We start from the raw sequence: 20,236 nt of genomic DNA, 5'->3' as shown, positions 1-20,236 counted from the left end.
CCCAACTTTGCAGAGTACTCTTCTGGCCAACGATTTTCATCTACATCTTTGTTTTTCGGCCACGATGACCAGATGCCTCTGCTTGAATTTTTGGTAATGACACTGGCCCTAGTCCTTTCCATCAAACCATCTGTGTGGAAAGGCCGATACGGGGTCAGACAACCTGCCAACTCTACTGAGTTTGGCTACTCTGATGGCTCAGTGGTAAAGCCAATGTTTCAGACACAGGTTCGATCCCTGGTCTGGGAAGACACCTGGAGAGAAAAATGGCAACCCACTCCAGTATTCTTGCCTGGAGAACCCCATGAACAGAGGAGCCTGGCGGGCTACAGTCCATGGGGTCACAAAAGAGTCAGACGTGACTTAGCAACCGAATAATAACAACAACTGAGTCTGGCCAATGGCTTTATGTCTTTAATCCCCCAATTCTGTGAATATTAAGTGATATCCTGCCCCTGTGTCTTGTTTTCACTCCATTGTGGTCCCCAAGATAAGATTTAGGGTGGGGTGAAGAAGAGCAAAACTTTGAGCAGCAAGTGGTTGAACTCTCTAAACCTGGCTGAGCCTTTTTGTTCACTGATATTCATGATTACTCCTCCAAGGGCTGTTGTGGGGGCAGGTGGCTTACTGCCTAGAAATTTTCTCGTTGGGTTTCTTTTCCAACCATAGTGGCTTTTGCGTCTTCTTCTCCCTCCCTGCTCTCTCACCATTTAACGTCTAGGTGGGGGATTTTGTTTAGAGTGTGAAACAGTCTTCTAGATCATTCAGGTCTTCAGAGGTGTGAGGAGTTGTTTTTGTCCTTTGGCGGGGAGGGCATGTTCCATGTGAGCAGAGGCATGGGGCTGTGACCCCTCATACCCTGGGGCTACTGTGGTAGCCAGGGTCTGGCCCGAGAGTCCAGGCACCCATGGGAAACTTGGAACTGGATTCTAGGGTGGGTTCTGGGGCAAGCTGCAGAGCCAGCCTAGTTGCTACACAGCCAGGCCCAGCAAGGAAGGGAGGATAGGCAGTCTCAAAGATAGGCTGAGAAATGTGTGAAGGAGAGAGCTCAGAGCAGAGTCTACCCAGCAGCACAAGATCTGGGTGGACAAAGAATCTATGGAAATTCACTCCAATTTTTAGGGTGTGGTGTGCAAAGCATAGCCATGCACACCTTGCAAACATGGAGTTTGCAAGTAGAGTAACTCTGAGTCTCAGTTTCTTTCTCAATGAAATGGGGATAATAGTAGTTATTGCATTAGGCTTTTGCAAGGATTAAATGAATTAGATACATAAAAAATGTTTAGTACAGTGCATGGTGCAATGGTGCATATAATATACATATATTATGTGTATATATATATATATATATAGCACAATTTCTTCATTCATTGTTGGACATTTAGGTTATTATTTTCATTTTTGAATATTGTGAATAATTGTGCAGTGACTATGAGGGTGCAGATATCTCTTCAACATAGTGATTTTGTTTTCTTTGGATATATACCCAAAGTGGAATTGATAGATAGTAGTTCTGTTTTGAATTTTTTTCGAGACCACCAAACTGCTGTCCATAGTGACTATACCAATTTACATTCTCACAGCAATGCACAAGGAAGGGTCCCTTTACTCCATACCCTTGCCAGTATTTGTCTCTTATTTTTTAAAAAATAATAGCCATTCTGCAAAACTGTGGTTTTGATTTGCATTTCTCTAGTAGTCAGTGATGTTGAGCATCTTTTCAGGCACCTGTTGGCCATTTGAATGTCTTCTTTGGGAAAATGTCTATTCAAGTCCTTTGCCCATTTTTAAATTGGATTATTTGTTTTCCTGCTAATGAGTACATTATTTATATACTTTGGATATTAATCCCTTATCAGATGTGTGACTTGAAAATATTTTCTCCCATTCTGTAGGTTACCTTTTCATTTTGTTGATTGCTTCTTTGGCTGTGTAGAAGCTTTTTAGTAGGATATAGCCCTATTTATTTATAGGGCTAAATATATATAGCCCTATATATTTAATTTGTTGCCTTTGCTTTGGGTGTCATATCAAAAAATTGTGGTCAAGGCCCATTTCAAATAATTTTTTCCCTCTGATTTCTTTTAGGAGTTTTATGATTTCAGGTCTTAAATCTACAATACAATTTTAGTCAATTTTTGTGAGTAGTGTGAGATAGAGATCTAGTTTTATTTTTCTACATGTGAACATCCAATTTTTCCAGGATCATTTATTGAAGAGACTGTCTTTTCTTCATTGGGTATTCTTGGCTTTCTTGTCAAATGTTAGTTGACTGTATAGCCATGGCTTTATTTCTGGGCTCTTGGATCTGCTCTGTTGGTCACTGTGTCTGTTTTTATGACACAGCCATACTGTTTTGATTATTAAAGCTTTATAATGTAGCATGATATCAGGAAATGTGATCCCTTCCACTTTGTTCTTTCTCAGCAAAGAATGCTTTGGCTAGTCAGGATCTTTTGTGGTGTCATATAAATATTAGGATTGACTTTTCTACTTCTATAAAAAATGCCATTGGAATCCTGACAGGAATTACATTGAATCTATATGTGGCTTTGAGTAGTACATTCATTTTAATAACATTAATTCCTCCAGTCCATGAAAACAGGATAACTTTCCATTTATTTGTGTCTTATTTGATTTCTTTCATCAGTGTCTTACAGATTTCAGTGTAGGAAATTTTCATCTCCTTGGTTAAATTTATTCCTAGATATTCTATTGTTTTTGATGTTGTTGTAAGATTGTTGTCTTCATTTTTCAAGTAATTTATTGATAGTGTATAGAAACACTACTGATTTTTGTATATTAATTTTATGTCCTACAACTTACTGAATTCATCTATTAGATGTAATATTTGGTGGTGTGTTTGTGGGTGTGTGTCTGGAGTCTTTAGGATTTTCTATATAGAAAATCATGTCACCTGCAAATAGAGACAATTTTACCTCTTCCTTTCCAATTTGAATGTTGTTTATTTCTTTTTCTTGCCTGACTGCCCTGGCTAGGACTTCCAGTACTATGTTGAACAGGGGTGGTGAGTGTGGGCAACCTTGTTTCTGATCTTAGAGGAAAAGCTTTCAGACTTTTAACACTGAGTATGATGTTAGCTGTGGGCTTGGTGTATATGGCCTTTATTTGTGGCGAGGTATGTTCCTCCCATATCTAATTTGTTGACAGTTTTTGTAATGAACAGATGTTGAATTTTGTTGATACTTTTTCTGCTATCAAGATGATCATGTGATTTATTTTATTCTATTAGTGCTATATATATGGCATTTATTGATTTGCATATGTTGAACTATTCTTGCATCCCAGGGATAAATCCCACTTGATCATGGTAAATAATCTTTTTAGTGTGATGCTGAATTCAGTTGCTACTATTTTACTGAGAATTTTTGCACTTACATTCATCAGGGATATTGGCTTGTATTTTCTTTTCTTTCAGTGTCCATGTCTGGCTTTGATTTTTGGCTGGCTTCATCAAATGAGTTTGGGAGTATTCCCTCCGCTTTGATTTTTGGAAGAATTTGAGAAGGGTCAGCATTAATTCTTATTTAAATATTTGGTAAAATTCACCAGTGAGGCCATCTGGATGTGGGCTTTTCTTTGTTGGGAGATATTTGATTACTGAATCAATCTCCTTCGTAGGAATTGAACTGTTCAGACTTTCAATTTCTTCATGGTTCAGTCTTGGTAGGTTGTATGTTTCCAAATATTTATCTGTTTCTTCTAGGTTGTCCAGTTTGTTAATATATAGTTGTTAATAGAAGCTTACTTTAATCCTTTGTGTTTCTGGGGTATCAGTTACAATGTCTCCTCTTTCATTAACAATTTTGTTGATTTGAGTCTTCCCTCTTTTTTTCCTTGGTTAGTTAAGCTAAAGTTTTGTCAGTTTTGTTTGTCTTTTCAAAGAACCAACTCTCAACATTGTTAATTTTTTCTACTGTTTTCCTATTCTCTATTTCATTTATTTCTGCTCTAATCTTTATTATTTCCTTCTTTCTGCCAATTTTGGGATTAGTTTGTTCTTTTTTAGTTTCCTAAGGTGTAAAATGATTGGGTTGTTTATCTGAGATCTTTCCATTTTCTTAATGTATGCATTTATAACTATAAACTTCCTTCATAGAATTGTTTTTGTTGTATCACATAAGTTTTGGCATGTTGTGTTTCTGTTTTCATTTGTCCCAAGATATTTTTCTATTTCGACTTTAGTCTCTTCTTTCATCCTTTGGTTGTTCAGGAGAGTGTTGTTTAATTTCCATATATTTTTTATTTTTCCAGTCTTTCTCCTGTTATTGATTTCTAGTTTCATACCACTATAGTCAGAGAAGATATTTGGTATGATTTCAATCTTGAATTTGCTAAGACTTGTTTTGTGGTCATACATGTGGTATATCCTAGAAAATGTTTCATCTGTACTTAAGAAGAATATATATTCTGCTCTTGTTAGATAGAATGCACTGTATGTGACTATTAGGTACATTAGGTCTAGAGCATTCCTCAAATCTGCTGTTTCATTATTGATTCTCTGGATAATCTATCCATTTGTTGAGAGTGGGATATTTAAAGTCTCCAACTATTATTGTATTGCTGTTTATTTCTCCTTTTAGTTCTGTTAGTATTTGCTTTGTATATTTAGGTGCTCTTTGTTTGGTGCATAAATATTTATACTCATTATATCTTCTTGATGAATTGACCCCTTTATCATTATATAATGACCTTTTTTTGGTCTCCTTTTACCATTTTTAAAGTCTGTTTTTTCTGATCTAAGTATAGCTACCTTCTACTCCTTTTTTTTTTGGTTTTGTTACCGTTTGCTTATAGTATCTTTTTCCATCACTTCATTCTCAGTCTACATGTGTCTTTATTAAAGCTAGTCTTTTGTAGACAGCATATTGTTGGATCTTGTTTTCTCTCTCTTTTTTTAAATCTATTCAGCCATTCTATGTCTTTTGATTGGAGAATTTAATTTGTTTACATTTAAAGTAATTATCGATAGGTTAACTACCTATGCCATTTCGTTTATTGTTTTCTGACTGTTTTATAGATCCACAGTTCCTTGTTTTTTATCCTCTTACCTTCTTTTGTGATTTGATGTCTCGTGGTATCAGAGTGCTCTGACGTCTTTATTATGTTCTTTTGTGTAACTGGTACATGTTTTCCCCTGTGGTTACCACGTGTATGCATCTACAGTCGCTCACTCGTGTCTGACTCTGAGACCTCATGGACTATAGCCTGCCAGGCGCCTCTGTCTGTGTTTTCCAGGCAAGAGTGCTGGATTGGGTTGCCATTTCCTACTCTGCTTGGGGAATCTTTCCAACCCAGAGATCAAACCCGTTTCTTTCGTCTCCTGCATTGGCAGGCAGATTCTTTACCACTGTGCCGCCTGGGAAACCTGTGGTTGCCATGAGGCTTATATACGTGTGTACATGATCAGTTGCTCAGTCAAGTCCAACTCTTTGTGATGCCATGGACTGTAGCCCACCAGGCTCCTCCGTCCAGCTAAGAATACTGGAGTGGAGCCATTTCCTTCTGCAGGGGATCTTCCTGACCCAGGCATTGAACCCAGGTGCCCTGCATTGTAGGCAGATTCTTTACTGTCTGAGCCACCAGGGAAGCCCAAGGCTTACATAAAATATCTTAAAATTTTAACATCCTGTTTTAAACTGATATCTTAACTTCAATAGCATTCCTAAACTTTGCATTTTTATTTCTCTTCCTTGTCGCATTTTATGTTATTGATAGTACAGTTTACAAAATTTTTTAATTTATTTTTTAATTGGAGGAAAATTGCTTTACAGTGTTGTATTGGTTTCTGCCGTACAACAGAGCAAATCAGCCATAATGATGCCTATATCCTTTCCCTCTTGAGTCTCCCTCCCTCCACTCCCCCATTCCACTCCTCTGGGTCATCACAGAGCACCAGGCTCTGTCCCTGTGTTAACAGACTGCTAATATTGTATATCCAGTAACAGATTATTGTAGTTACAGTTATTTTTCAATACATTTACTTTTAAACTTTAAAACTAGAGTTATATTAATAAGTAAATTACAGACCACCATTACCACAATAGAAAACTGACTTTGACTATGTATTTACCATTACCAGTGATTTTTACACGACTTTCATACGTTTTTGTGATGTTAATTAGCGTCCTTTTACTTCCATTCAAAGAACTTCCTTTTACCATTTCTTGTAAAGCAGGTTTAGTGGTGATGAACACCCTCAGCTTTTATTTATTTGGGAACATCTTTATCTTGCCTTTATTTCTGAAGGATAGCTTTGCCAAGTATAGTATTTGTGGCTGACAGTTCTTTTCTTTCAATGTTTTGAATATATCATCCCAGCTCTCCTGGCCTAAAAAGTTTCTGTTGAGAAATCTGCCAATTATCCTGTGGGGGATCCTTTGTATGTGACTTACTGTCTTTTTTTCTTGCTACCTTCCAAATTCTTTCTTTGTCTTTGACTTTTGACAATTTAATTATAATGTGTCTTGGTGTCACCCTACTTGGGTTCAGCTTATTGGGAGTTCTTTAGGCCTCATGGATCTGATATTCATTTCTCCCAGTTTTGGGAAGTCTTCTGCCATTATTGCTTTAAATATACTTTGTGCCTTTTTTCTTTCTCTTCTACTGGGATTCCCATAATGCAAATATTGTTTTGATAGTGTCCCGTAAGTCCTATCAGTTCAGTTCAGTTCAGTTCAGTCCTATAGGTTTTATTAATTCTTTTTCATTGGTTTCTCTTTTTGCTCCTCTGATTGGATAATTTCAAATGTCCTGCCTTCAAGGTCACTGATTCTTTCTTCCACATGGTTGAATCTGCTGTTGGGGTTCACTGTTGAATTATTCAGTTCAATCAGTTTAGTTGTTTTGTTTGTCAGCTCTAGGATTTCTGTTTTTTTCTTTTTGTGTGTGATGTATTTGTTGTGGAACTTTTCATTTTGTTCATATATTGTTTTGCTAATTTCATTTTGTTCTCTATTTGTGTGTTCTTGTAGCTTCTGAACTTCTTTAAGAGGATTATTCAGATTTCCATTTCCCTAGGGTCGGTTATTGGAGCTTTATTCGTTCCTTTGGTAGTATTATGTGTACTTGATTTCCACAATCTTTGCTTCCCTCACTTTGGTATTCACACATTTCAGTAAGCAGTCTTCTTTCCCACGCTTTATAGGTTCATTTTGTCAAAGACACTGGTTCACTAGACTTCTCAGGTAGGAGATCTAGATGTGTCAGCTGGTAACATCCTTGGACAGGTGAAATTTACTATGGGATCTATTTTTGGATGAGTCCACTGCCCAAGCTCTGACACTGAGGAACTCCAGTGTCTGAGGACAATTAGATAGGACTGCTGGCTTGGTTCCCTGCGCATGCAAGGCTATAGGATGGGTTCTCTGGGTTATCTGGGTTCAATGATCAGGCTTCCTAGATTGTTGGTACTGGGTACCATACTCAGCAGTAGATGGGGATATGAATTAGCTTCCTTGCACTAGCAGGGCCTGCATGACTTGTTTGGGGACCCAAATCAGACAAGAAAGTGCACTGACTTTCCTGGAAGATGGGTGAACTGGTTTTGCCCTGCAGACAGGAAAAGCTATAGGATATGCTCTCTGAATGCCACTGGAAGGAGGGTTATAGGATGGGCTACACAGCTTCCTGTTTGCTTTGGTTAGGTTCCCTGGCTGGACAGGCTGAAGACTGTATTCAGCAGTGGGTGGGGCTCTGAGTTAGATTTCCTGTTAGGGTAGGTCCTGCAAAGCTATTATTTAGGGATCAAACTTCGCTAGCCTGATGGGCCACCATCATAGTTCTGCAGATGGGTAGGGCTACTGGCCAGGTTCTTCATTCAAGTGCTGCTCTAACCAGATTTACAAGATAGCTCTGATTAGGTTTCTTCTTCAGGTCAGCCCAGGGTCTGTGTTCAGCTTTGGGCAGTGGTATAAATTAGTTTCCCTGCCAGTTGGGGCTGCAGAATGGGCACCGGGGCTGGCAAGGTTCTTTCTTGGGTGATCAAATCAGACAGACCTGCATGCTAAGCTCCCTGGACAGACATGGTCACTGAGTGGGCTCTGCAGATTCAGAGCCACTGGCTGGGTTCTCCAGTCAAGTGCCACTGTAATCAGGGCTGTGGGATGGGTTACTGAGATTCCCAGGAGCTCCTTTTGGGTTTCCTGGCTAGCAGTATTTAGGGTTGTGAGTTGGCTTCCCTGTCCAGGTGGAGGGCCAAACCAGGCTCTAGGACTGACAAGGCCTTTTGTTTGAGCTTCCAAATTGGGTAGGCCTGTACCCTGCCTTGTTCCCTGATCAGATTGCACCAACATCTTTGCTCTACAGATGAGGAAAGTTCCTGATTGAGGCTACCACTTAAGTACAGGTATAGGAACTTGGCCTGCCAAAATACAAGCTCTGGTTTCTATGAGCCCTCCTCTCTTCTCCATCCAGTTTGATTCCCAGTGGTCAAGCTCCGCAGATTCCCCTGTGATCCCCCTGAGGCAAGACTGGAGTAGGACTCCCAAGATACTGGGGGAGCTGGACGTCCACATTGGGCTCCTTTTTCCCTCTGGAGGCACCATCGTCTCAGGGACAACTGCTCGGTGTGGGGCTGTGCCAGTCTAGGGGAGGGGCAATGTGGTCAGCGTGTAGCTGTTCTTCATAACCCCCTTATACAGTCTGCTGGGTCTCTGTGGTACAGGAGATGTTTCAGCCTCACCTCCATGCTTTTGGATTTTTACGGTGATGTCTTGTCCACAAATAGTTGTTCATTGCTCTTGTGAAGTGGGGTGAAGTCAATGACCTATGTCATCATTTTGGTGACATCGCTCCATCCTTTTCTCTGTATAATGCAAAGGTTAAAATATATTAAAATTATATTAATTTTATTAATTATAAAATCACATATAATTTAAATATAAATATAATAATTTATATTAAATAAAATAAAAATAATTTATATATAATATACAATCATATAATAAAATTATATTGATTATATTAATTAAATTTAAAAATATATATGGTTTTAATCATATTGCAGATACAGTTTTATATTTGGCTTTTCTATTTCTTGTTGTATCATGTGTATATATGATATATGTATGACATGTTTGTACATGATTATGTCTGTATATGATGCATATGTATATCATATGTGTTATGATATATCATACATATTTTTCGTATTAACATTTATTGAGCAGTTACAAAGTTTTGAGCATTGTGTTGATGTTTTTTCATTAATCATCTTGCTTAATCTCACAACAATACTATGAGGTAAAAACTATCAGTATCCTCACTTTATAGATAGGTAGTTGAGACTTAGGAAAGGAATTGGTGAAATTGGTATTTCCAACCCAGATCCATTTGAGGCCAGAATACAGAGTTTTAACCACTACCCTATCCCATAATACTTTTTAAAAAGTGTGATATAATTACATACAGTAAAATCCACAGATCTTAAGTGTATAAACTTGTGAGTCTTGACAAATGTATATACGTGTAATCACAATCTTTTAAAAAATTCTCTTTATTTGCTTGGCTGTGCCACGTCTTAGTTGCAGCACGTGGGATCTTAGATCTCTGTTGCAGCATGCAGGATCCTTTAGTCATGGCATGAGAACGGTTAGTTGTGACATGTGGGATCTAGTTCCCCAACCAGGGATCGAACCTGGGCCCCCTGCTTTGGGAACTTGGAGTCTCAGCCCCTGGACCACCAGGGAAGTTCCCACAATCATTTTTAATGACTTCATAACTCTCCTGAATCTAATTTGAATTTTTAGCTTGGTAAGTAAGAGGCTAGCCAATGGTACCCTGCCCTGTCTTCCCTTCCAGGCTGCCCTGGATTCCCCTCCCCAGTCTTTGCACAGTCTGGCAACTAGAAGCCTGGCATACTAGGGGCCTTCAGGACCCTTATTTGTACTGGTAGTTTAAGGTTTTGGCTATTATTTCCTACCTAGCCAATTCCTCTCTTGTGTGACATTAGACTAAAAAATTTTCCTTAACACACTGCAGTGAACAAACTGTACACCTCACACTCTTCGTGTGACTCTATTATTATTTCCTTAGAATAGATTTCTGGAAGTGAAATTACTAGATTAAAGGGCACGGACTTTTTTTTAAAACATCTTTTGATATATCATTTTTGCGTGTAAGGGTTTTCTCGTTTTAAAATCATTTCCTTAGAGGAAATGTCAAGAACTGGGATTATTAGGGCATAAATATACCAAAGGTCTTTGATGTGCATTCAGGCAAGAGTTTTGCACCCTGATCAGCTTTCACTCCCTAGCTCACCTAGTGAATTTGAGTTTTGCTGGAGGTTAGCTTTCCTTGGCCCATGTCTTTTCCGTGGCCAACCCTGTGATGGGATGAATGGGTCTCAGTGGGCCACTCCCCAACCTCTGAATGTGTAGGAAAAGATTATGTGGGGAAGGGAAGGTACTCATATTTCTAGGAAGCCACCTTGCCTCTCTGGTTTTTCTTCTGTCTTGTAGTGAGCTGTTACCTGCCTGCTCCAGCGACTGGAGGACATCTTGTAGAAAGGCAGCTCCCTGAATTCATCTTCATGCCTCCAAAGCTAACACAGAGACTGGTTCACACTGAAAATGAAAGCTGCTTGGTCATGTCTGACTCTTTGTGACCCCATGGACTGTATAGTCCATGGAATTCTCTAGGCCAGAATACTGGAGTACTTCCCTGGAGAAGGTAGCTGCTCCCTTCTCCAGGGGATCTTTCCAACCCAGGGATCAAACCCAGGTCTCCCACATTGCAGGCAGATTCTTTATCAGCTGAACCACCAGGGAAGCCCACCTGGTTGAAACTGGTTTCTGATAAATAGTGGTTAAATAAACAAAGTTAGTCCCACTATGAAGGAGGTTCTGCTCTGTTTGGTTCATTTACAGTATCAAAATTTGCTTTATTTTTATTTATTTAAAAAATTTTTATTTTATTTATGTTTTCTTCTAAAAGCTTATTTTTAATTGGAAAATGATTTCTTTACAATGTTGTGTTGGTTTCTGCCATGTAACAACATGAATCAACCATAAGTATACATATGTCCCCTCCCTCCTGAACCTCCCTCCCACCTCCCACCCCATCCCACCCCTCTAGGTTGTCACAGAGCACCAGACTGAGCTCCCTGTGTTATATAGCAACTTCCCACTAGCTAGCTATTTTACATGTGGTAATATATATGTTTCTATTGATAAAGTAGCATTGTAACAGCATCCAATTTAATGGATCTCAACAGATTGGCTTCTTTGTCTCTATTTATAGATGAGTAAATTGCTCAAAGAGGAAGAAAACTTGCCTGAAATCACACAGCTAATAAGTCTCAAAGTTAACAGATTTGACTCCAGACATGGTATTTCTTTCCACTGTCTTTGGAATGTAATATATGAGTCACACTGTTTTTATTTTTTAAAAGATATTTTCAATGTGGACCATTTTTAAGTTATTTGTTTATTTTTATTCTGGCTACACTGGGTCTTCGTTGCGGTACAGGGGGTCTTCTCTAACTGTGGCAGGCAGGCTTCTCTAGTTGCAGTGGGTGGGCTTGGTTGCTCTGCAGTCTGTGGGATCTTGCCCCATGGTATGTGGGCTCTTGGTTCCCCCACTAGAGATCAAACCTGTGTCTCCTGCATTGGAAGGAGGATTCTCAACCACTGGACCACCAGGGAAGTCTCACAGCATTTTAAAGTAACTGTGAAGGGTGTTGTCTGTGCTCAGGTTGAAGGCTGACACTGAGCTTCCAAGGAGAGGACCGTGGGTCAGAGACTCAGAGAGCAGAAAGGCTGTCTCGCCTTAGCTCCCTCACTCTCACCATCACTGTCTCTAGCTTTGCGTCTGTAGATATCAGTGAACTGCAAAGAGAATTGCCACCCTCACATTAATAGGATTTCTCAGAGTGGGCTGCAGACCATAGGGCATCAGAATCTCCTGTGGCACGCAGATTCCTGGGTGTCTTCACAGCTATTCAATCAGACATTCAGAGTCAAACCCAGACAAATCTGCAGTGTAACCATTTCAGCAGGTGAATCTCATAAGCACACCCTCAAGTTTGAGAACCACTGCCTTAGAAAGCAGAGAAGGCAATGGCACCCCACTCCAGTACTCTTGCCTAGAATATCCCATGGACGGAGGAGCCTGGTGGGCTGCAGTCCACGAGGTCACTATGAGTCGGACTCGACTGAGTGACTTCACTTTCACTTTTCACTTTCACGCATTGGAGAAGGAAATAGCAACCCACTCCAGTGTTCTTGCCTGGAGAATCCCAGGGACAGGGAAGCCTGATGGGCTGCCATCTATGGGGTCACACAGAGTCGGACACGACTGAAGCGACTTAGTAGCAGCAACAGCAGCCTTAGAAAGAAGTGTCCACAGTTGGAGCTGCAGGCCTGGCAGGAGGGGTCGTCATAAGGGACAAGCATTCTCTTGTTCAAATTTGAGTGGCCAAGGCACACTGCGAATGCCAGCATGCCTGAGAGAAGGCCCCAGGCTTGTCCCGTGTGGGGGTGTCACGTCTCTGACACACGGAGCTGTGATATGACCAAATCAACGGTCCCATTTCAACTGACATTTGATGGAAGTAAGATGTCATGTTGATTACTGACCAGACAGTCGCTGGATAGCGGACCAGAGCACTATTGCCTTGAAGCATAAGTCTGTTTTTTAGCTTTTTCTTCGTTTTCTTAGGAATGTTCTTTGACCTTCCCTTTGCTTCTCTTCAGGGGCCAGAGACTTCAAAGGCCAATGCGGGTGTGGAGCCGGGAGAGGCATTTTAGAACATAAAGAGAGGAACTAGGTGGGGCCTCAAGTTTTATTGAGAAACCACTGCAGAAAAATATCATCTGTGGTTGTTCTGGGCAGAAAAGACTCTGGGGTTAATTTCTTCCAATCTTTCTGTATTTTTAGATTTTCTCTAACAAACATGGAACAATACCTACTATTATGATACTACGTGCCAGACTCTGTTCTAAGCACTTACAGGGGTTATCTCATTTCATCCTCACAACTAGCCCATGGTGGAGGGCCTATTTTTACTCCCCTCCTACAGATGAGTAAATTGAGGCCCAGAGATGTTAAGTAACTTACCCAGAGCTTCACAGCTGGTAAGCGGCAGGGGGAGGATCGAACCAAGGCAATTTGACTTCAGATACTATGGGTTTAGCTGCTATTCTCTCCTGCACGCTGTGTTTATAACATAAGAAGGTGGGCATTAAAAAAGATCTTGACACAAAAGTATTCAGAGGCTCCTTGTGTGCTGTCCATTTCAAACGGTAAAGTAACAACACCAATATTTACCCCGCACTTACTTGGGACTGACTAATTTATTTCCATCAACTCGTTCAATTTTTTAGAACTTCCTAGAACTGCACTGCCCAGTGTGGCTGCTGCTGCTACTGCTGCTAAGTCGCTTCAGTCGTGTCCGACTCTGTGAGACCCCATAGACAGCAGCCCACCAGGCTCCGCCGTCCCTGGGATTCTCCAGGCAAGAACACTGGAGTGGGTTGCCATTTCCTTCTCCAATGTAGGAAAGTGAAAAGTGAAAGTGAAGTCGTTCAGTTGTATCTGACTTTTCTTGACCCCATGGACTGCAGCCTACCAGGCTCCTCCGTCCATGGGATTTTCCAGGCAAGAGTACTGGAGTGGGGTGTCATTGCCTTCTCCGTGGCAGCTACCCCTTTATGTGAGACCACTGGGTACCTGAAATCTGGTTAGTCTTAATTGAGATGTGCTGTGGATATAAAATACATGTTAGATTTCAAAGATTTAACATTAAAAAAATTAACTGGGTTAAATAAAATATGTGAAGATCAATTTTGTCTGTTTCCTTTTACTCTATATCATATAGGTGGTTGTTGTTAAGTCACTAAGTTGTGTCTGACTCTTGGTGACCACATGGACTGCAGCACACCAGGCTTCCCTGTCCTTCACCATCTCCCAGAGTTTGCTCAAATTCATGTCTATTGAGTCAGTGATACCCTCCAACCATCTTGTCCTCTGTCGTCCCCTTCTCCTCCTGCCCTCAATCTCGTTGCACAGAGTCAGACACAACTGAAGTGACTTAGCAGCAGCAGCAACTCTTCACATCAGGTGGTCAAAGTATTGGAGATTCTCTTTATCTATAGGTATTAACTTTTTAAAAATTGCATCTGAGTGGTTGCATTTTGGGCTCATCTTTTATTTCGCTTGGCTAGTGCTGGTCTGAAGGGAGCTGTGTGTTGCCATTGCCTCATTTTCCAGACAAAGAAACTGAGGTGTTAAGGAGCCACCGGGATGATCCAGGAGGAGGCAGGATTGACATCCAGGCCTTGGGCTCCACCTTGCCTGCTGCACGGCACTGCTTTCCTCTCTGTCTTCCCAGAGTCTATAATCCATGCTGATCAGACAATCATGTATGCCTGAAATCAGTAATGGACAAGGAGTCCCACCAGATTCCCCGAGTCACAAACACGTGCTGGGCACAGGTTGCGTGAGAAGCATGGTGCCACTACCCTCACTGGATTCTGTACAAAGTGGCAGCTACGATGATTGCTGATGTTCCTTGAGTCCCTTTGCCAGGCACTGTGCCAGGCACTTCATCCCTATCCCTTCATTTAGTCCTCACACCTCCCCATGAGATTGCCCTTTGTAACCCCAATTTACAGATGAGAGGACTGAGATTTGGCAAAGTTAAAACCGTCGTCCAGGGTCACACAGTCAGAGTGGGCTGCATCTGGGACTCAGTCTCAACTTTGCCCACATTGAGAGTTTGCACTGTTGAACTTGCCTTGCCAACCGCAGACTAGGGGTTGGGAGGTAATATACATACCCAGGGGACTGTTACAGTGCAGGAAGTAACAGGGCAGCCAGCATAGAGCAGCAGCGCAGGGCACAGGGGCCCCTGTGAGTTGGCACTGGTGAACGAGGGACACGAGAGAGCCTTTTGAGCGCTGAGCTAGAAAATCAACACATCCCACATCAAATCAAGAGACCTGTTCGCTACTGGCTAAGAAAGACTCACTATGACCTAGACAACATGTCTGCAGGAAAAGATGTGTGGGTGAGAAGGGAGGTTGGCAGAGGAACCCAGGTCTCCCTAGGACTGAGAAGCTTGAAGGTCATCTGTACTCAGGACTAGAATCTTTTTGGAAGGGTCTGGCTTGATCAGTCCTGGGGTGAGGAAGGCACTTTCAAAGGAGACTATCAAGTTCATTCCTCTGGGAACTCTCTCCAAATTGAATGAGCAGTTGGCTTTCTGAGGGTTTGCTTCTGGGGAGAATTTGTTTCTGTGCCTATGAAAAAATTCTAGACTTGTTTAGACCCTTGTTTCTCTGTGATCAGCTTTGGGGAACGCGCTGGTCTCCTTGGGGTGGGGTTAGTCCTCCCTTTGGCTTTGTACCTGTGGATCTCAGACTATCTCCAAGTCTGGATCTTTCTAGAAGGGCTGCTTCTGGCGTCTGTTCCCAAGTGCCAGTGGAGCAGCCCTGGATGAGTGGTACCCAGCTGTGGGTAAGTGCCCTGGGCTCTTCCTGCCCTACCTGCTGGGGAAAGAGGTCTGATACCCCAGGACTTTAATGAACTTGAGGCTTTCTTTCACTTTTTTGGTTTTTCTAGGGTTTAGTGCAATAGCATCTATGAATAGGGGGGAGAGTTCTTGTTTTAGTTTGGTTTGGGGGGTCCACCTTCAAAAATTTATTGTTTTTAATTTCTTTTTTAACTGGAGGAAAATTGCTTTACAATGTTATGTTGCTTTCTGCTGAACAACAATGCAAATCAGCCATAACTGTACGTATATCACTTCCATCTTGAGCTTTCTTGACTCCACCCCTCTAGGTCATCACAGAGCACCAGGCTGGGCTCCCTGTGTTGTACAGCAGCTTCTCACCAGCTATCTGTCTTACGCACAGTAGTGTACATATTGGAGAAGGAAACACCAATCCACTCCAGTATTCTTGCCTGGGAAGCCCATGGGCAGAGGAGACTGGCAGCCTACCATCCATGGGTAATAGAATCACACACGACTGAGTGACGGAACCACCAGCCACCAGCAGCAGCAGCAGTGTCTAGATGTCAAGGCTACTTTCTCTGTGCATCCCACCCTTTCCTTCCCCCTCTGTGTCCACAAGTCCGTTTGGCTTGAGATGAATCATTTCGTGAGGACCTTATCATCTCAGAGAATTCAGAAAGCCTAGGTTCTGGGTTCTGCTAGCTGAGAAACAGCCCCTGACTGAGATTAAGTCATCAAGATAATGTCGAGTTGACCGGCTAGTGGCTTTCTTTGATGACATCTTCCACATCAGAGCCTCTCAACCTCAGTATGAGTGACATTTTGGTCTGAATACTGCTTTGTTGTGGGTCCAATGCTTTGCAAGGCGTTTAGCAGCATCATGGCCTCTACCCACTAGGTGCACGCCACCACCAAAAACAACCAAAAATGTCTCCAGACAAGGACAAATGTCCCTGGGTGAGAACCACGGCTCTGCACAGTCTAGGCCTCTTTCAAATTTCAACAGGCCAGCTACTTAGGGTGAGTCAAAGGAGTGAGGAATTGATCATGTGTGTGGCTGTTTGAGTGTTGGGGTGACAGGGAAGGAGAAATATTCATTAAAAATTCCATCTGTGTTTGCCATCCGTGGGCTTCCCCAGTGGTAAAGAATCTGCCTGCCAAAGCAAGAGACTTGGGTTTGATCCCTGAGTCAGGCAGATCCCCTGGAGAAGGGAATGGCAACCCACTCCAGTATTCTTGCCTGGAGAATTCCATGGACAGAGGAGTCTGGTGCGCTATGTCCATGGGGTCGCAAAGAATGGGACATGACTTAGTGAATAAGCAATGACGATGCCATCTATAGAGTCTGACTCAGGGCACAAGATTAGAGTCAGAATTGAATTCTAATCCTCCACTTAGGAGTTATGTCATCTTCAGCAAGTTACTTAACCTCTCTTACCTTGACGTACCTAGGAGCAAGGCTAAAATGAGATGTCGGGAAAAGTGCAACGATGCAATAAGCATTGCAAATTCTCTCCCTGCTCCTTGGGATCTAAGGTGGGTTTGAGCTCCAAGTCCCAGACTGGCTGTGCTCTGAAGCCTGCACAAGAGGAATTCCCGGGTGACCCGTGAGCTCACGCTTGTCTTTTCTGTGTGTTTCTGTTTCCACATCATGTTTTCTCTTCTGTTCCGTGGTGACGATTGCACTTCTTCCCTTGATTTCCATCAAAACCAAAACAGAAACAAAAGTAAAAACTCCCTTGCAAAAAAAAAAAAAAATCCATGAGTATCATCAGTTTACTGAAAATGGGTGACCACACTATACCTGTCAATGAATGCAGAATTTTGAATTTGTGTGTTGAAATTCCTGTCCTTTAAATTCAAATTGATTACCTAGCTTTGGGGGTCCCTTTCTGACCCTTCAGCTCAAAGGTGAAAGGCTATTACTCTGACTCCTTTCTCCCTCTCTTCCTCACAGTTTGCTCCCCCCTCCCCCTTGCTTCATCTCCTCACCATTCAGATCTTAGCTCACCTCTCACCTTCTTAGAGAAGTCATCCCTGACATCATTTTTATGCAGCTCCCTCTCTTCTTTCCCACCAATCACTCCTTATCACCTTGTTTTCTTTGTAACACTTACTACTATGGAAGTCATCTAGTCATTTACTAGTCCCGCTGCTTTTTGCCCATCTCGCTCCACAAGGTGTAAGCTTCATGAGGGCAGGGCCATCATCTGCTCACGCAGAACTCCTGTCCAGAACTGACCTGAGCTATCTTGGAGACTCTCTTCCCGCAATAAGGTTAGGGTTAGGGTATTTGGTGCAGAAAAAGAGGAGCATGTGAATAGGATGTAAAACCCAGAGCAGTGAGCAAAAGTTCCAGCACCAGCAGAAGAAAGAATGCAGATATAAAGGGAACTCTGGGAAACAGGAGTCCCACTCCGTCATCCTTGGAGGTGTGGGAGTGACCCTGGCTCCCCACAAGTTTGGGCTGGGGAACAGAGGGTAAAATCTTCAGACAACTGAAATGTGTTAGGGACATATAAAAAACTGATATACTGGGGACATTTTCCCTTAAGAGGATGATCAAAACCAAGGCCACACAAGAGGATTATAGGAGGAGTTTTGAAAAAGTTGATACTGTTCTTTTGGTGTCCTGAGTTCCCAGCCTGGAGGACTCTGAGGCTGGCCCAGGTGGGTAAGGCGGTGGTGAACTGGAGAGCCTTTCCTAGAAGTGTCAGCAGGTGGCGCCCTAAGCCAAGTGTGTCCTGTAAGGCTCCGCGAGCAAAGTGGGAGGTGGTTCTTCAGGCCCTTTGCCGGGAAATGACTCTCCAGGATGACTTCATCAGTGGGCTGTTCATCTACCAGGTTCAGTGGGGTGAAACCCAGGAGGACTGCATCACTTTGTTATATCTGAGGTGAGGGTGCAGCTGGAGGTTCCCTTCTTGACTTATTCATTCAACATTCATCAACATTCTAATTAGTGCCTGGTCTAGAGGGACACGGCAAGCATTTCCACAAGATACCTCTGTCCTGCTTTCTTTTGAGTTTGGGAAGTGGAGTGGAGGATGGGGGAGTGAAAGCCAAAGACTGGTGTCTGAACATGGAAAATGGGGGGTGTGGATGGCAAAGTGGAGAACACCCCAGCCCAGCCCAACCCGTGGTTCTTTCTTGCACTCTCTCTCCTTTGAAACTGCGCACTTCTTGACTCTACTACGTCTCTGGCATTTAGTGCAAACTGCCCTAGAGTCTGATAAGTTTTTTCTAAGTACGTATCTTATCTCTCCAACCAGCTGAATGGAAAAAGATGCTAGGTCAGGAATTATGTCTCATTCATTAATACTATCTTAGGAACTCCCACCCCAGCTACCTCTTTGCCAGTATTCAGTACAGTGGCTAGAACATAGGGATGGATGTTCAATAAAGATATGGTAATAATGATAATGGTGATGATGTTGATGATAAATCCATGGGCCATCTGTATTAACGTACTAGGAATGCTACAGAGGCCCTGCTGAAGCAAGCCCTGAATGTCACAGATACTAATAAAGATGTCAAAGGTTACTGAGGCAGGGTGGTGCGTGGTTTAGATTTGAGGATAACCAGCACCTCTGCTTTCGGAAGTAGTCATATCTCAGGAAGCAGATAGCAAAGATAGCACACCCTTCATTATCACCCAGAATATTTCAGCTGATGATGAATTACATTTATCATAATAGCGTAGGACCCACTAGGCAAGCACTTAACCCTTAGCTTCTACTGGTTTGAAACCTCCCAGTGATAGAAAGATGTGGGGCAGTGTTACTCCCTGGGCACAATTATAGGTAGTGATATTCATGATTCATTCATTCACCTGTGCCTGCATTTACTCATTTCTTGAGCACCTACTATGTGCCAGATGCTGCGCTAGATGCTGAGACGCAATAGTGAGCTGAAACAGACATGGGCCGTGTCCTCAATGAACTTAAAATCTTGACAGAGGTCCATCCAATTATCACACAAATACAGAATGACTACTGTGATAAGCACACGCCCACACACTGATACAGAGGAGAGGTTCATGGTGAAATGAAAGCTTGTTTTAGGAGAATTTAGCCAGGAAAGGAACCCCTCTGTCACCCACAGGCAGGAAACCAGCATGGTAACACGTCTGAGCAAAGCTAGATGTGGCTTCTACTGAGATCACCTGACTTCTGTCCTCTCAGAGGCGAATTGGCTGCTTTGTATTTGAATTTCAGGGATGTCATGTTCTGAGGGGCAGCTAGAAACTAAAACTCTGCCACATTAGGGGTTTGATCAAACAGCAAGACACCCAGTAGGTTGTCAGGATTCACTGATCATCTAATCTATCATTTTAAGTGGAAAGAGCTACTGAAAATAGGGAGGTACACTTTTTAGTTCAGATGATCAACTCATCCTGGTTAACCGGGGGCTTACCCAGTTTGGGCACTGAAAGTCCCATGTTCTGGGATTGTCCTGCTTTTAGACCTGAGAGCACCACATCCTGGGAACCCCCAGAGTCCTGGGCAAACCAAGATGGTTAGTTATTCTAGTGCAAGCCTTCACTCAACTCTGCCTCTTGGTTTCCTCTTCTGTAAGATAAAGCAGCTGGATGAGAACAGGGGTTCTCAGCCCTGGCTGCTCATTATAATTACTAGGGAAGCGTCTCAAAAATACAAGTGGCCAGCTTCTCTTCCACAGCTTTGACTGGGGTGAGGCGCAGGCGTCAGTGATGCAGAAATTCATCCCCAGGCTCAAGTGCTGGCCCATGTGGCCACTGGT

The sequence above is a fragment of the Bison bison genome, unplaced genomic scaffold (assembly GCF_000754665.1).
Source record: "Bison bison bison isolate TAMUID 2011002044 unplaced genomic scaffold, Bison_UMD1.0 scf7180017864518, whole genome shotgun sequence".
Lineage (NCBI taxonomy): Eukaryota > Metazoa > Chordata > Mammalia > Artiodactyla > Bovidae > Bison > Bison bison.
This window is presented reverse-complemented; position numbering follows the sequence as displayed.